Below are 11,354 nucleotides of genomic sequence, written 5' to 3'. Positions count from 1 at the left end.
TGCCTGCCAGAGACACATGGGTGAGGCAGTGGAGGAAGATCCCCCAGAAAAAAGAGGCAGGTGTTTCGGAAGGAATCCTGTTGTGGTTTGGAGCTGGTATGGTATGTCTTGCACGTGCGTGTGTATGTGTGTGTATTTGTAGGGCACTAAGCAATAAACAGAAATGAACACAGAAGGGAAATGAAAGAGGATAAGGTAGGTGTAGTTAGGGAACAGCATGCCATGTAGAGGGAATAGCACAGAGACATGAGAGTCTATGGTGCATTCTGAGAACTACAGATAGTTTAGTGTTGGTGGAATAAAGTTAAAGAGGATGACAAAAGTTGAAGGTGGAGAGGTAGGCTAAGCCTGATCCAGGAGGATCTTATAGAGCATGGTAAGGAACAAAGATTTCTTTCCTTAGGTAATGAAGAGCTATTGAAGGATTTTGAATGGGGGAGAGAAATAATAACATTGAGTTAGATCATTCTGATAGCTATGAGAGGGATGGATCAGAGCAGTGTTTAGAAATATGTGGTACCCAGCATGAGCAGACTTTATGTGGTGCAGAAGCTGATTGTAAGTGGAATGGAAAAGGGACATTAAATTTCATTAGCTCATTTAGTGAAAGAGCTATTCTTTTTGCAATTCTCTTTCAGTCTGTTTGATTTAGCCAAGGAGAAATGATCAGTTTGGTGCTGGTATGTCTTTAATACCTCTCTAAGTCTTGATAATCTTTGTCTTTATGAAAGAAAGATTAGGGCCTCAAACTGAGAACTTTTGGCAGCCAACAATAGCCAGCTAAGATTAGATAATGTGGTTTTACTTTCATTGTACTATTTTTGTGGTTAACATTCTATTTATGGCAAGTGATACTTGTTTTTTACGGATGATAATGAGATAAAAATTCCTTTTCAATGAAGTTAAGCAAGTGGAGAGCCAATGTAAAGAAACAAGTACATGATAGTGCAGATGATAGATGGATATGGAAAGATTGGTGACAGTGGGACCCAAATGACTGAGATTTGGGATACACTGGAAAAGAAGAAAATAAGATTAAACTCAAGAGACTGGTAAGAAGGATATTGCAATAGTAGAGGTGAGAGATTTTAAATCCTTTGAGATCAGAGAGCCTTATCTTATATTTATTTTGTTTTGCACTCAGGAGTACACCTTGAGGGCAGCAAGAATGATTGTCCAGTTAGTACCCTTGTCAGCAATGCAAAACATTGTCACAGATGTTGAACTGGATCTTGATGTTAATTCATTCTTTCAAACACTGGTCCTCAAAACTTCCAATACACTACTTCAAATCCAATTTTGGAAGGTGGGCAATATAAATGAATTACATTTTTAAAAATGTTTTAAAAACTCTTACTCATCCTTCAAGTTCCTTTCGCTTACATGTCACCTCCTCTGAGAAACCTTCCTTGATTTCTCTTTGTACACCCAGCTTCTCCTTGCCCTGTGCTTTCAGTGAAACTTCCTACACATTTAGGCCAAACTTTGCAGAACAATTTCTTTGTGTGCCTCTTCATTAGGCCCTAAACTTCCCAGTGTCCCTGTCTTTCTTTTTATCCATAGCTTCTAGGACTGTTCTGGCACAAAAATAAGCAGGAGCTCAATAAACCCTTGTGCAACAAATGAACCTTGCTGTGAGGACACCACATTAAGAAAGAACACTTAGAAAGTCATTACATTCGATCGATTTCAAATTCAATGAAAGTTCAAAGAAGAGAAAAATCAACATGAACTGGAAGGTGTATTGAAGGAGTTAAGGATGTTACAAGGCTTGGGCTGGAAACAGGAAATCTAAATAAAGATTCTTCATCATCACTTCAGCATCCTAATAACAAGATTTTCCACTCAATAGAGTATGTGTGTGTGTGTGGATAGGAGAGACTGGAGGGAAAGAAGTAAGGAGCCGGGTCCTTATGAAGAATTTCTCTTGTCTCTTCTCCCCGTCTGCCTTCTTGAGACCAACGTTTTGGAATTTGGCTGACATTGTCTACAATCCCTCTTCCCAGAATACCACAGAGTGCTTAGTTCATAAATATTTGTGGAATGGAAGCACCTTGCCATAAAGACAAAACTAAATGCTGTATTATTTTTTTTTTTAAGATTTTATTTATTTATTTAACAGAGAGAGAGAGACAGCCAGCGAGAAAGGGAACACGAGCAGGGGGAGTGGGAGAGGAAGAAGCAGGCTCATAGCGGAGGAGCCTGATGTGGGGCTCGATCCTGTAACGCCGGGATCACGCCCTGAGCCGAAGGCAGACGCTCAACCGCTGTGCCACCCAGGCGCCCCTAAATGCTGTATTATTGACTGAAGTTCATTAAGAGTTCATAGAAGGGAGAAGGGCGGGAGAAATGAGATCTCATTGAAGGATTTCTAATGGATACAGGCTGGAGTCAGGCTATGGAATATAAAGACATTGATTCTCCCTCCAGTATTTTGCCATACTGCCAGTTAAGATGGTTTCAGTCCTCTAAACCAGCAAAAGCTATGCTGACAGTAGAGTAGCCACTTGTCGGTATTTAAATTTAAATGCAATTAAAATTCAGTTCTGCAGTGGTACTAACCACATTTCACATGCCCAATAGTCACATGTGCATAGTGGCTTCCATATTGAATAACTCAGATAAAGAACATTTCCATTAACATAGAATCTTTGATTGGACATTGCAGATCTAAGGAGTAAATCCCCTCTGGGTTGCTGAAGGTGGGAGCATGGGGGCGAGACAAGCCAACTTTTAACTGTGTTTTACAGGCTTTTCTGTTTCTCCAGACTTTTACACTGGTAGCTACTAATACTTTAGGATTTAACTAACATTTCCTTCATTGATGGTTTCCAAACTCCTTGGATGCCTGCTGTGGACATGTTTTCTTTTGCTTTTTACAACTCAGTGGTTTTTAGTATATTCACAAAGTTGTGCACTCATAACCACTATTTAATTCCAGAGCATTTTCATCAACCCCAAAGGAAGCCCCATATCTAGCAACCAGTCACTCTCCACATCTCCTTCCCCTGACTCCTTGGCAACCTCAAATCTGTTTTCAGTCTATATAGATTTGCTTATTCTGGATATTTCATCTAAATGGAAACATACAATATGTGGCCTTTTGTGTCTGGCTTCTCTCACTTAGCATCATGTTTCCTAGGTTCATCTTTGTTGTAGCATCTGTCAGTCTTCATTCCTTTTTATGGCTGAATAATATTCCATTGCACGGCTGTACCACACTCTTTTACCTGTTCATCAGCTAGTGGATATTTGGGTTGTTTCAATTTTATAGTTATTATAAATAACGTTACTAAGAATATTCATGTACAAGTTTCTATATGGGCATATGTTTTAAATTCTCTTGAGTATGTATCAAGGAGTAGAATTACTGGGTCTTGTGGTAACTCTGTGTTTAACTTCTTGAGGAACCACCAAACTATTTTCTAAATCAGCGGCATCATTTCATCTTGTATACATTTCAGACCTTACTCCTCTCTTTCCCTGACAGTGCCTAAAATACAGAAACTACCTATTCACTATTCGACTGGGCAGATGATCACTTCGGCACACATCAAATATCCATCCAGCCTGGCACCGGAGGATGCCCTGTTGAATGGCATAGGGGTGTAGCCCCAGTCTCCTTAATTCCACTCTATTACCTGTAAGGAATTTTAGTCAATCAGTTCAAGTTTATTGAGTACTTACTACTGAGTTCCATGTACTAGGCCAGGCATTGGTAACAATGAGTTGGAGGGATGGCCACGTAAATGGATCACCAGAATATTGTTGCTTTGTACTGTAATGAGACTATAACAGAGGCAAGGGGATCACTAGCTTTGCCTGGGAGAGTTAGTGAAAGCCTCACCGAGGCAGGATATTTTAGTTGAGTCTTGAGGGCTAAATAAGAGTTGCCAGAGAAGAAATGTGATGCAGGAGGCACAACTGAGCAAAGTATTTTGCAAGATGAGATAGGGGACAGATTCACAAACAGTTCCTGCCTGCAAGAAGATTCCGGAGTGCACATAGTGGAATTCTTCTTTCACTTCTCATCCTTCAGAAGGCTGAGTTTAGTGTGATGCAACCAGGGCTATCGATTTAAGAAATTATCTGGGGTCAACCTAGTTCTCCACCTAAAATAGCCTTTCTTCTTTGGAGTGATAGTGTGACCAATCCAAATGGAATTCCTGCTTTGGCAAAAGCCACAGCTATGAAAAGTGAGAAACTGGAATGATGGGCTTATGTCTCCACGAGCTTCTAAACTTGGAGAGGGATACTGGTATAAGAACCTTCCCCACACAGTCTGTTTTGTTCTGGTGTTTCTATCCGGGGAGGCTCCATCTAGCCCAGTCCATCTTTTCAATATAGAGTGAACTGATCACTCATCCATTAATGTAAACTGGGAAAACTGAGCTAATTTCTTCCTAGGGTCTTGGGCTCCTCCAAGTAAATGACTTAAAGCTTACTTTAGCATGAAAATCAAGCTGTTCAGAGTAGGTCAAGCTGGTTTTCACTCTGTTCTTTCTCTACCAACCCAAATTTCTCCCTCTAGAGTTCTGTCAACATAGGAGAATAGAACTGGAGGAAATACTTGTAGGAAAATGGTTACATATTCAAGGTATTAATGCAACCCAAGTCAAAGGTGCTAAAATATAAACGGTCTACTTATTTCTACTCACTGTTACCGGGAGGCTCCTTTTATGAGGGTAAACAAAGTTCTGGCAGCACCCTGAATTTATAGTGGTTGTTCTTATTCTTTAGAAAGGCCCAGTTCAGGTGAGACAAAATGTTGGGAGGGCTAAAGAACTATGGGAGAAAAAAATGGAAGATAGAGACAATTTTAATTCCCTCTGCTCTCTCTCCATTTTAACTTGTGCCTCTTAACTGCAGTGTGGAATGACTGCTGGTGTGTCTTCCAGATAAAAATCTCTCACACTCCAGACTGATGTCATTTGGCCACACGTTTCACAGGACATGTGGACATCCTTAGGTCAGCTGTTTTCTGTTTCTGTATTAATATAAGCAAAGCACTTAGAAAAGTGCCCGGCAAACAATATGTGCCATAGAAAACTTAGGGTTATTATTATTATTATTACTATTACCATTATTATTCAGCCTTATCTCCCTAGCTAGCTATTAAGATCCCTGTAAATGAAGATCTCACCATCTTTCTCGCTCTTACTAATTTGTTAACGCGATTAGTACCTCGCACAAGTTGCTTCCCTTTTGCGAACCCTGGTTGGACCACATAGAGATAGACTGTGCGTCAAGTCCAGCCTAAGTCCACAAACACAATTTTGCGCTCACTGTTTACAAGACACTGTCCTGCGTCCTACGCCTTTTTTTAAAGTAAAAAGTATAAAAATGAACACAAAGTCAAAACCCCATGTAGGACTGAGGCCGGAGAAGCAAGCATTCCTACCACCCTGCCTTGGTATGGTGTGTGGGAGACACTCCAGGGCGATCCCCACTCCCCGCCACCCCCCTGCTACTCGTGCTACTTTTCGCTCCATCCAGTGCCTCCACAACCCGCCTCACTCGGCGAGATCCCGGTTTCGCGTCTGGATCTCGGCGGGGAGGCGCAGCTGGGACGCAAGGCAGCAGCGCCGGGGGCACCCGGAGCGAGTCCAGGCGGCGCCCCGCCCGTCCCACCGCCTCGGCTCCCGGCCGCCCAATCAGGGTGCGGCTCGGGCGCGCGCTGCGGCCAATCAGGAGCGGCGGGAGCGGCGCCCGGAGCCGGCGGGCGCAGAGCGAGCCTAGGGAGTCGGGAGCAGGCGGCGGCGCTGCGGCCGCGAGGAAGGGCAGCGGGAGCAGCCGGGCCGGGCGGATCCCCTGGCCAGCCCAGCTGGCTCTGCCGCGGCGGCGCTCCGGCCGACACTTGGGACCCTGCAGGAGGTGTCGCAGGTAACAGCGCCCGCGCCCGGCGGTGGAGGGCGAGCGTGCCCCGCCGGTGGGGCTCCGCAGGTGAAGCGGACGAGGGGTGGGGGCGGGGGCGGGCCGCCCGCGAGGTCCTAGCGCCGCGGGTGCTGCCCCTCGCCCGGCGCGCCCCCAAACCCCCGCGCGCGCCTTGATCGGAGTCCCGGGGAGGCGCGACATTTCCACCAGCCGCCGGCGTCCAGGGATGTGAGGGGGTGAGGTGAGCCCCCCCTAAGGCGGGCGAGGTGGGGGGGGGTCGGAGAAGACGCCTGAGACCCCCTCACCCCTACGCGGACACTATTGCCAACGGGTGTGAGTCCCTGAGATGTGGTTGCCTGAGACATCTTTATTGGCCCGAGTTGGGAGGCGACAACAGGTGTCCCTGGGGACGGCGCCTTCCCCCGGGGCCTACCCCCCACCCCCCGCGTGAAATCCCGGCCTTGGCGTTCTGCCCCACCTTCGGGGTGTCCGGAGACAGGACCCCTGCCTGGCCTCTCAGGCGCAGTGCCCGCTGGACAGCGCCCAGAGGCAGCTTGGACCCGGCAGGATCCAGGCTTTGGATGGAGTTTCCTCCGCGCGTTGCCAAGCAATTTGCTGGACACCCGCCTTTTGCTGGGTGAAGAAGAGTTGAAGATGGGCGAGATAGAGACAGAGACAGAGAGAGAGAATGTATAAGTGCATGTGTTGCCCCTATTGAAAGGAGCTCCCTGAGGGCTGTGGGTGAATCATTAACTGTCGTGCAGCTACTGGCCTCTGAAAGGGAGGGACACCCTTTCTCAGGCAGGTCCTTTATGCTCTATGTGCCTCACTCTCCTCATCTGTAAGGTGGCGAGAAATGATTGCACCTGCTCGATAGCGTCGTTTCGAGGGTTAAATAAACCAACGCCGGAATCACCGAGCGCAACGCTAAGTACCCAGTCAGTGCTGGATCTTATTTGTTATAAGGAGTGGATGGTCTTTTAAAGTGTAAATCAGATGTGTGCTAACTGGCCCAGTGACGATTTGGAGCTCTGAACAGCTTTCTAAACTCAAAGGGGAAAAACGCTATTATTAATGTTACTGATGGTATAATTTAAAGGTAATGCATCCTTTGAGGGATTAAAAAAAAAACTTTGGAATGGTGAAGGAGGTAAATGGATTCCAATTAGTAACAGAGAAAAGCTTTGTAAACCTTGAAAAAATTGTTATAAATGTCATGTGAGAAGACTATCTTGGTACTTTGTTGAATGCTCACCTTTGATTGGTATGGCTGATGGGACAGGACTTGAAGTTTCTTATACTTAACAGTCCTCCCTTAGACAAATTTAAAGAGAGGGGAAGGAGGAGAAAAACAAATAAAAAGCCCAACCGCAGGACAAAATGCCAGCAGCTCATAGCAACCTAAAATTGCAGTTCCCACTTTAGGCAGTTATTCCGGTGTCTGACCTGGGTGGTCTGGTTCAGTTCTTTGCCACTGTGTCACTTTTCTATCCTTGTTTTCTTTTCCTTGTTCATTTACTGAAAACATCAAGATGTAGCTGACTTAATTGGAATTCTGAACCTTCTTCTCCTTAACATGCTACCTTGTGACAAACCCAAAAGGACCTTTCCTAAGGTTCCTTAGGGCAATGTCATTGGGACTCTGCCTGTCTTAGCACACCACACTACCTGGGAAAGGTACAGACAAAATGCTTCAGTTCTCCAAGTGCCCCAGTGCTTTTGCCAGGAGCCTGCGAATAAATCTATCCACTTAGAGAAAGTGATTATCTTCTCAGGGGGTAAGAAGCCCACTTCCAGATGCAAGTCTTTCAAGTGTCAAATTAATTCCACAACCTTTTAAGTTATTGATAAGGAGACTTTTACTCTCTCCACCAGAATGGGGGGATCTGAAAGCTAGCTGATGGAGGAGGGAGGGAGGTATGTGGGGCATGGGAAAGATTGCTGAGCTCAGAGCCAGACCCACACTCGGTGAAAAACTGTTTCTGTGGCTGATGGCTGGGAAGCCTGGACGAGTTGCTTTGCTTTTCTGAGCCATAGTTTCCCACTCTGTAAAATGAGGGCTCAATTTTTTTTTTTTTTTTTTAAGAGGAGTTGTTCTAAGGATGGTGCTAATGAATGGAAAGTCGCCAGCGAAGTTCCAAGGACATAGTTACAGGTCTGTAGCATCCAAAGGGGATCCTACAGGTGAGAGTCAATCAGTTATACTTAGGAACGAAAAAAGACTTGATTGAGGGGAGAACACCTGAGCTGAGTGTAGAATGATGAGCAGGTGTCTTACGCAGATTGAATTGAGGTGGGATTGGAAGGAAAGCTAGAGCGGAGGAGAAAGACATTACAGACAGGGGATTTGGGGTATCAAATGTGCTGTAATGGTCAGCTTAGGCAAAATAACAAATAGCCCCCACATCTCAATGGTTTACAAGGCTTATTTCTCACTTATGTGCCATGTCCAGTGCAGGTCAGTTGTGGTTTTGCTCCTTTTCTGTTTTCATTCTGAGACCCCCAGAGGCTTAAGAAACAGCCTCTTTCTGGGACAATACTGATCTCATTTATGGGAATGGGGAAAAAGGGAACATGATAAAACAAAAATATGACACTTAATATCTGCTCAGAAGTAGCAGACATCACTTCAACTCTTATGCTGTTGGCCAAGGAAAGTCACATAGCCACACCCCATGTCAGTGGGATAGGGAAGTATAAACCTCCCACAGACAGTGAGGTATGGTTGAGTAGGAGGGAAAGTGCAGAGGGAAACGGGGCCGGGGTGGGGGGGCAAGGCAGATGATGAAGGGCCCTGGGTCGTGTGCCAGGGGTTTGGGACTTTATCTTATGGGCAAGGAGCAGCCAGTGAAGGGTTTTTAAGCTGGGGTTTGACATGGTCAGATTTTTCAGGGCAAGCACATGTCTCTAGTGTCAATGTGGGGAGAAGACCGAAAAGGGTGAGGTTAAAAGTGAGAGATGGTGAGGGCCCGAACGAATTCTGCAGCCTCAGATCTCCCTCACTCATCTTAAAGTCATTACTTTATAATGTCATCTAAAGCAGCGGTTGTCAACCTTTAGTGTGCCTCAGAATCATCCAGAGCCCTTGAGAAAACACAAATCTGTGGGTCCCACTCCTAGAGTTCCTTACTCAGTAGGTCTGGGGTGGCACCTGGGAGTTAGCATTTCTGACAAGTGCTCAGGTGATGCTGATGCTGCCAGTCCAAAATCCACACTTTGAAAACCACGGAGCTAAAGGGAGAAATTAAGATGTGGTTGAGGGAAAGGCCTGAACAGAAGGGCCTAATGGAAGGAGGAAGAGTCTGGAACGGCCCAGCATTCTCCATTTGGCAGATTTGCCAAAGGCTGGCAAGGGCAGTGGGGTCTGTGAGAGTGACTGTGTCTCTAGGTTTATATTACATTGCAGATGTAATTCTCACCCTGAGGAAATGAAAGAAGCTTGGATTCACAGAAGAAGCATATAAGTGCTACTTTATCCCCTCCCTTTGTAATTCTGCCCTGAGTACTCCCCGCTCCCCCCATCAGTGAGCACACACCCTTTTGTCTGGCTCCAGACCTCTCACTCAAGTCTGTCAGCATACATCAGTCCTGATCCATCACACTTCTGGTCATCTCAGCTTTAATTTCTTCTGGAACTGGGGTTTGCCCACTGGGTGGACTTTTGGCTGAATTTTTAAATAGTCAGACCAAGAAGTTTCTTGCTTCACTTGAGGTCATCTTCATGAATAAACATCTGTACCATATGATCATGCAAAGTGTGATTAACCCTCCCAAGATAAATAACCCCCTGAGAACTCAAGATGTCCATAGTTTAGCTTATACTAATGGGTGGAGCAGGTCGCAACAATTCCTTTAACAGTGACTCACCGCTCCTGTAATGAGAAAGCATTCCAAGAATGGACGTGAAGGAGAAAATATGTTGGCATGTACAACATGACACAAGAAATAAAACGCAGTGAGGCTTTGTTTTCTTTTTGCTCTATTTTTCTCAATTCTGGATGTGGAAAAAGTGTTAACTCTGCCAGGTTCCTGATAATCAGTGATATGCCTGCCCACACCATGTGAATGCATGACATACTTTCAGAGTCACATCCTGAGTGCTGGCCAGCACGTTACAATCAAGGTGATGTGAAGGGGCGCCTGGGTGGCACAGCGGTTAAGCGTCTGCCTTCGGCTCAGGGCGTGATCCCGGCGTTGTGGGATCGAGCCCCACGTCAGGCTCCTCTGCTATGAGCCTGCTTCTTCCTCTCCCTCTCCCCCTGCTTGTGTTCCCTCTCTCGCTGGCTGTCTCTATCTCTGTTGAATAAATAAATAAAATCTTAAAAAAAAAAAAATCAAGGTGATGTGAGAGTAAAGTGGCCCATTGGGGAGTGGAGAGACTGCACTAGATGTTAAATGTGTATGAAGTTTGTGTAAAATAAGATAGGTCTTGGAGGGCCCAGACTATAAAATGAAGTAAGTAATATTTGAAGAGACCCTTTCCCTAATTGCGATTTGACAAACCATGCCTACCAGGTGTGCTTTCTGAAACAGCAGAATTCCTGAGGATTCTACATATCTCCAGAGGTGGATGAGAAAGTTGGGAACCAGGACCTCTAGCCAGGAGGCCTGAGGCCATCTCTGCTTGTCTGATCTGATCTGTTTCCCTCTTCAGGTAATTTTGGAACGCCAACGGTTTCCCTTCCTCCTGCAGACTTGGCCTTCTCTTGGTCAGTTCTACCCTGACACCCTGTTGCTCCCTCAATCTCAAGTCTCCAGAAAGCTTGGTCTAAAGTTGCAAAAGATGTAGCAGACAAAACCCCAGACCTGAGTGAGTCAGTGAGGGAAGGGACACTTAAACTAGCCAGGAGGGATCTAAAATACTGAACGTATTCATTAGAAAGTGTTAACTTTTCCCCGTGGGATAGCCTTTATCTGGCAATTTGCTATTTAAGAAAAATGCACATTAAACCACTACATCATAAATAGTATCCTATCTATGTGTTTATGTTGAATAAATGTTAAGTGTGTTATATATATATTTTTCACGTCTCTAGCCATTTCAAGAGGTGGGTTTCTTGTGCTATCGCTGGTTTTCTGAAATGCGATTAATGAGAAAGAGTTGGCCAAAAATCTATACACAGATAATAGAAGAGCAGGATTGAAAACTCAAAGTCCCTTGAGTTTTTTGTTCATTGTGTCTACCTCCACCATCCCAGCTGGCCTCAAACTAACCCCGACTTGTGCTCTGAGGTGGCTTTACTAACAGGTAAGGGAAGGTTAGTGTTCTTGGTGCAATGTCCTCATAATGAGTGTGAACTACTTTGCAGATTGCTAATGGCCCAGTAAAATCTTTGGAAGGCTGCTTCATGGGAATGGCACTGGGCATCTTCTGGGTACAAGGCTCTGGGGAAGATGTGAGGAATTCAGAGGAGTGTGATGCTTATTCTTTTGACACAGCCTCTAATCTGAGGGAGAAAGTGTGTAATATTTATATGAAA

At 45.3% G+C, this 11,354-nt stretch overlaps 1 protein-coding gene across 2 annotated transcripts in view; it reads left to right on the top strand.

Moving 5' to 3' along the window:
• The first annotated feature begins 5,757 nt into the window (after positions 1–5,757).
• Positions 5,758–11,354, top strand: part of STON2 (stonin 2) — a 147,941-nt gene continuing 142,344 nt past the window's right edge. For both annotated transcript variants that reach the window (XM_034642805.1, XM_034642804.1), the window contains exon 1: positions 5,758–5,883. The gene's annotated coding sequence lies outside the window, so the exon portion shown is untranslated. The remainder of the gene's footprint in view (positions 5,884–11,354) is intronic.

The sequence above is a fragment of the Ailuropoda melanoleuca genome, chromosome 14 (assembly GCF_002007445.2).
Source record: "Ailuropoda melanoleuca isolate Jingjing chromosome 14, ASM200744v2, whole genome shotgun sequence".
Lineage (NCBI taxonomy): Eukaryota > Metazoa > Chordata > Mammalia > Carnivora > Ursidae > Ailuropoda > Ailuropoda melanoleuca.
Note: the sequence above shows the minus strand (reverse complement) of the source record. Positions and strands in the feature narration are given on the sequence as shown.